Source organism: Mandrillus leucophaeus, unplaced genomic scaffold (assembly GCF_000951045.1).
Source record: "Mandrillus leucophaeus isolate KB7577 unplaced genomic scaffold, Mleu.le_1.0 Scaffold1705, whole genome shotgun sequence".
NCBI classification, from domain to species: domain Eukaryota; kingdom Metazoa; phylum Chordata; class Mammalia; order Primates; family Cercopithecidae; genus Mandrillus; species Mandrillus leucophaeus.
In genome coordinates, this window is record NW_012101705.1 from 15336 (window position 1) to 22401 (window position 7066).

The window sequence follows — 7066 nt, forward strand, 5'->3', positions numbered from 1 at the left end:
TTTTTTTAAAGACAGAGTTTTGTTCTGTCACCCAGGCTGGAGTGCAGTGCTGCGATCCTAGCTCACTGCAGCCTCCAACTCCTGGCTCAAGTGATCCTCCTGCCTCAGCCTCCACAAGTTGATTAGTAACAATTATATGGTATCAGTACATAAACCAACAAATAAATAGATAAGTGAAAAAGTATAGATAACTCATTAGAGATCATTGTCTATAAAAATTTAATACTTAGTAATGATATGTCAAATCAGTGAAGGAAATAAATTTTAAAAAATAGTCTATGCTGTCAAAATTTAGTGTTCATCTGGAAGAAAATAATGTTGGATCTCATCTCACTCAACGTAATTTCTAAATGGATTTAAGCCTAAAATGTAAAATAAAATTTTATCGTAATTTAAAATCTTTCAAGACAACTTAAGAAAGTATATATGTAATATTGGCAATAGGGATACATTTTTCAACTAACACTGGAAAGCCAGGAGACACAAAGTAAAAATGACATCCGTGATAATATTAAAAATCTTCCCATTCTTCCACATGTTACATCTCTTCATTTGTTGAGGCTTTCTAGCTTTTGTCCATTTAAACCCTGCTAAATTTACAGATTAATACTAGTAATATTAAGAATATTTCTTAGGATTTTCTACTTACATGTTGACTAAGACCTCCAGGATGTTAGTGAATAAATATTGGAATAGCTGACATCATTCCCTTATTCCCTGTTTGAGATGGAAAGCATTCAGCATTTCACGATTAACCACGATATTAGCTCTATGTTCTTCATAGATGCATTTTGTAAGTTAAAGAAAATTTCTTCTATTCTTAGTGTGCCACATGTTTTGTTTTCTTTTGAAAATCATGAACGAGTTTCAATCTTGTCAAATACTTTTTCTGCATTTATTGAAACAATTGTATAATTTTTTTCTTTGTTCTGTTAATGGGCTGAATTACATTAATTGATTTATAAATGTTGAAGAAACTTTATATTCCTGGGATAAACTAGACTTGGTCAGGATTTATTATGCCTGTTATATATTTGGGTTTGATTTGTTAATATTTTGTAGGATTTCTTGAATCTATGTTTATGAGACAGAGTGGTGTATAATTTTTTTCTTATAAAATCTTCTGATAGCAGCATTATACTTGCTTTGGTTTTGGCATCAGGGTTATGCTTGCCTCAAAAACGTTGAAAAGTTTCTTCTTCTAAATTCTGAAAAAAATTATTTAATATTTGTATCATGTCATTCGTAGATAAAGGAAAGAATTCTACTTGAAAGCATCTGGGCTTAGATTTTGCTTAGTGTCTGATTTTTTAATTATAAATGCAATTTCTTTCATAGGTGGAGGGATATTCTTGCTATTTCTTCTTGTCATTTCAGGTGAATTGTACTTTCCAAGAGATTTGCCCATTTTATCTGAGTTATTGCTTTTATGGACATAAAGTTGTTTACCATGATCTTTTATTATCCCTTTAATGTCTGTAGAATCCATGGATATCACCTTTTTAATTCCTGATAAAAAGATAATTTGCCTTTTCTTTCCTTTTCCTTAATTTGTCTTTGTACATATTTATCAGTTTTATTAATCCTTTAAAAAACAGCTTTTGGCTTTAATTTTTCATTGTTTATCTGATTTCTATTTCATTGATTGCTGCTTTTTATGATTTCTTTTGTTCTACTTACTTTAGGTTTAATTTGCTTGTCTTTTTCTAGAATCTTAAGACTACAAATTTAGATCATTGATTTTAAAATTTTCTTCTCTAGTATAGACATATAAAGTTATACATTTTTTCCTATCACTTTAGCTGCATCTCACAAATTTTAATATGTTTTGTTCTTATTTTCATTAAGTTTGAAGTATTTGCCAATTTTCTCTCCAGTGAGACTCCCTCTGGCCGTAGCACTGCTTACTCCTGGACCGGCTTTGGCAGTTCCATTTAAAGTGATTACAAACATGGCTGTATTTTGGGCAGGAAGTCGGTGTTCCAATGAACATGGTCATGATATAGTTGACAGAGGAAGTGATGGTAATTTCCCTTGTGGTGGGGTTTCCAAAGGCTTGAAGTATTTCATTATTAAAAACTTCAAATATAAAACAAAGTTGAAAGATTTTTACAAAGCTGGGGTGCTTTTACCTATATACTTATCCCCTATACTCTATCATTAATATTTACTATCCTTGCTTTATCATATATCCATATATTTACCCATCTCTCAACCCACCCCTTCATTCATCTACTTTTTTGGATGCATTTCAAGTAAACTGCAGACATCAGTATACTGAATTCACATCCCATTGAATCCTTCAGCATTCACGTCCTTTCCTAAAGTTCAATATTTATCTACAGTTTTTTTGCTTTTGAGGTAAAATTTACATATAATAAAATGCTCAAATCAAAAGTGAACATTAGATGAGTTTTGACAAATGCATATGAACATATAGAATATTCTCATCACCCTAAAATTTCCTCATGCCCCTTCCTGGACTTCATCCATAGGAAACTACTGCTTTTTTTTTTTTTCCGCCAGAACATCTACTAATGGAATTAAAGAGTGCATACTCTTTTGCGTATGACTCCTATTGCACTCAACATCTTTTTGACATTCATCCATGTTGTTTTGTGTGTCAACAGTTTGTTCCTTTAGCCATTCCATGGAATGAATGTATCACAGTTTATTGATCCATTCTTGTATTGACAGATACTTGAATGTTTCCAGTTTTTCCTATTATGAATAAAATTACTATGAACATTCTTGTACACATCATTTTCTGGACATCTGTTTTAATTTCTCTTGGATACATACTTAGGAATTACTGAGTCATAGAGTAGGTAGTTGTATAGTTCTGTAAGAATATGCCAGACATTTTCTAAATCAGAGAAAAAAGTAGAATATCTGTTGTTACTCTTTCAATTCAGCATTATACTAGAGATCTAAACCAACGCAATAAAGTAAGGAAAATAAATAAATAAAAGCATTGAAAAGTTTAAAACTAAATAATTGAAGCTGTCTTTATTCACAGATAATGACTGTGTATGTTAACAATCCTAGAAATCTACAAAAATCTACCAAAACTAATTAGTGAGTTTGGTAATGTTGCAGAATATAAGCTCAATATAAGTAGTCTTTTGTATTTTTGTATAGACTCCATCTCAGAAAAAAAAAAAAAAAAAGAAGAAAGAAAGTCAACAAAGTTTATGTAGGGCCAGTACAGCAAAAACTACAAAAATTGCTTTGAGAAATAATAAAAGAACTAAATTAGTGGGGAGATAAACCTTGTCATGGATCAGAAGAGTTGTTATATTTAAAAAGTCAGTTCTTCCCAAATTGATCTCCAGATCCAATAGAATTCTAATAAAAACTCCAACCAGCATTCTGGTAGAAATTTACAAGCTGATTCTACCATTTATATGGAAATGTCAATGATCAAGAATAAAAGAGTAATATTATAAAAGAATAATGGTAAATAAATTCACTACCTATTTCCAGAATTACTATACAGCTATGAAAATCAAGAGCATGTGTTTTGTTGAAAAAAATAAAACATATATCAGTGGAAGAGAAGAGAGAATCCAGAAATAGATACTCACATATATGTCTAATTAATGATTCTTAGGACATATATGTATGTATACACACACACATACACATATATATAGAGTCACCATTTTGAAGATTATCTATCATTATTTCCAAATAGGGAACATTAAGAGAACATATAAAGAAGCCACAATATAGGAGATATCATATTTATCTCCAATAAAGGGTTTTTTTAGAGTGTGTGTATATATATATAATGCAGTCTGATAAGATAAACAGCACAATGAAACAATTTCTCAAAAGACTTGAATAGATACTTCAGAAAAGAAGATACATGAATGGTCAATTAGCATAGGAAAAGATGCTCCACTGTTTAGTCATCAGGGAGATCAGTCATTACAACAATGAGATACCAGTACATATCCATGAGAATGGTTGAAATTAAAAAGGCTGAAAATAGCACATGTTGGTGAGGATACAAAGCACTTGGAAGTCTTATACTTGTGGGAATGAACAATGGTACAACTCCTTTGAAAATCTAACAGTTTCTTAAAGGTTAAACATATACAAATCAGACGGACAGTCATTCCATTCCTAGGAATTTACACACGATGTCTGCACAATGATCTGTATGTGTGTTTCCAGACCAAACTGAGGGGCGGGCTGCTATGTCTGGTGGCCCAGCAAGGAGATGCAGATGAACTGGGGAGGAAGAGAGTTTTTACTTCTGCAACTGGTTACAGGGAGAAGGCCTGGAAATTATCACCAGACCAACTCAAAACTACAAAGTTTCCAGAGTTTATGTACCTTCTAAGCTATATGTGTATATGGAAGTTGCATTCATCTAAATACATAAGTGATTAACTTCTTTCAATCTGTAACTAAGTCTGAGTCCTGAAGACCTTCCTCTGGAGCCTCAGTAAATTCACTTAATTTAATGGGTCTAGGAACTGGGGACCCTTATCTTGTCTCTTGCTAAATCGCAGAGGTTTGGGGAGTTCCTTCAGACCTCCAATAAAACTTGTTTAATCCTAAATGATTCCTGTCAAGAATTCCTTCATTATTTTGTCTTGCTTTAAGGCCCAGGAAAAGCCTAGGCAAAACTCTTGGTGGGCTTTTGTTACATTCTAGCCTTTGTATGAGGGCACTGGCTTATTTTTTGCTCTTAATATTTAATTTGACCACTCAGTCGGTACTGAAACAGTAGTTAGGGAGGCCTGCATTAGTGAGACCTGGCCTTCCATATGTGGATGCTCATGTTAGCTTCATAATAGCCCAAACCTGGAATGATAGTAACGTCCAATCACAAGTGAATGTATAAACAAACATGGTATAGCTGCACAAAGGAATACTACTTGCAATTACAAGGCATTAACTGTTGTTGCAAATACTCATATGGATGGATTTTAAAATGAAGTTGATGCATGAAAGAAGGCAGACACAAAAGAACACAGGTATCATTTCATTTATAGAAAACAGTTAAAAATGCAAACGGACCTGAAATGACAGTGGCTCCTTGGAACTGAGGGTTGAAAGACGGATGAACTGCAAAGGGGTACAAGAAACTTTGGGGCGTAGGGAAATTCCTCTATCTTGGTTGTGGCAGTAGTTCCATTAGTGTATACATTTGTAAACATGCATTGAATTATACATTTTAAAGTGGTGCAGTCTGTTGTACCTAAATTATACCTTCATAAAGTTGATTTCATCATCTTAATTTCTCCATACTAGCAATTAGCAGCTAGAAAATGAAATTCAATAAAATATAATAGAGATTGATAGCTGGAATCATTATATGCTTAAGAATATATCCAATGAAGCAGGTACAAGGCCCCTAAAAGCAATTGGTGAGAAAATTAAATAAGACTAAACAGAGAAATATATATCATGTTCATTGATTGGAAGACTCAATGTTGTTAGCATAGTACATCCACACAATTCTGATTAATATTTCTAGTAAGAGATTTTAGAGAAATTTAAAAACTAATTTCAAAATGTATTTGAAAATCAAAGAACCTAGAATAGGCAAGTTGGTCTTGAAGAAGCAATAACTTGGAGGACTTACTCTGCTAGATTTCAAACCTGATTTTAAAGCTATAGTAATTTTAAAATGGTAGTTTGGTGTACGTATCCATAAATACATCAAAGTAAAAGAATACAGATTCAAACAATATGCCCACATATGTACAGTTATTTAATTTTTTTAGTAGAATCTTTTTTATTCATTAAAAAAACTCAAAACCCCCAAATGAAAAAGTTTTCCAACCACACACAGGAAGGGTATGGGTACAGGGGGTGTCTGTCCCTCTAGTCCTGGCCCCCAGCCCATGTGGTTTTGGCAGCAATAAGGGGTGTGGGGTAATGGCCCCCAGAATTAAAATGTTGTATGTGTGTATGAGAAGGAAAGTGGGGCAAAGCTGTGGGAAGCGGTGGAGGGGAAGGAACAAAGGAGGTCAGTACTGGGAACACTGAAGGTGGGAGGCCATTTCATAACACTGCTTGTTGGTGAAACTGCCATGGACACTTTCTTGGCCTATCAGCATGTCTAGCGTCTTGGCAGTCATGGTGACAATGGCATTGAAGGTGGGGGCTCCACTGATGCTCTTCATATGAAGATCCACGGTCAATTCCCCATCCTGCAGCAGTGAGTCCGGGACCACAGTACATTTCTAGCCCCCAGTGTCAGCCCATTCATGAACAAGCTTGACCAGTCTTTGCCAACCAGGACACCAACCTCAGCTGGGGTGATGTTGATGAAAGTTTTCCCTGGGAGGGCGGCCCAGGCAGAGGGCGAGTCCTTGTAGCCCACGATGGCGAGTCCTTGTAGCCCACGATGGCCACGTCCTAACAGGTCCCGTCCGCCACCAGGCTGTAGATAGAGGCATCCACCCGGCCATTGCGCTGCTGCAGGGGCTCCTCTGGTCGCTGCTGCTGGTGCCGCTGTTGCTGGCGGGCGCGAGAGGCAGATAGCTCAGGGCAGGCGTTGCCGTCCTGACCAAGGCACTGGCACTGCCAGAGACACCAACGCCCTTCATTGGGGAAATGAAAGACTTTTAAGTAAAACGTTTTTGAGTGAAATAATATTTGTTGTTTTAAAAAGTTAATATTAACAACCACTCTCCACCATACACTGAAATTAACTTGCGGTATGAAAGTTAAAATGAGAAACCTTGTGAAGGAAAAACAGGAAATAGTTTCATGAACGTGACATACGAAAATATTTCTTAGATGAGATACTGTAGCACTCACCATAGTAAGCAATCAAGTGAATTGCACTTCATTTTTAAAAACTTTCTGCTTATTATGTTTTGTTTAACAACTTAAAAGCTATCTGTAGACCAGAAATAATTATTTGCTATATAATATCAAAAAATGTATATATAAATGGACTCATTCAACATATATAAAGAACTCCTCGGCCGGGCGCGGTGGCTTAAGCCTGTAATCCCAGCACTTTGGGAGGCCGAGACGGGCGGATCACGAGGTCAGGAGATCGAGACCATCCTGGCGAACACGGTGAAACCCCGTC

At 35.3% G+C, this 7066-nt stretch overlaps 1 pseudogene; it reads right to left on the minus strand.

Annotated features, from left to right (window-relative positions):
• Nucleotides 1–5990: 5990 nt before the first annotated feature.
• LOC105537324 lies at nt 5991–6434 on the minus strand (annotated as a pseudogene).
• Between the last annotated feature and the right edge of the window lie 632 nt (nt 6435–7066).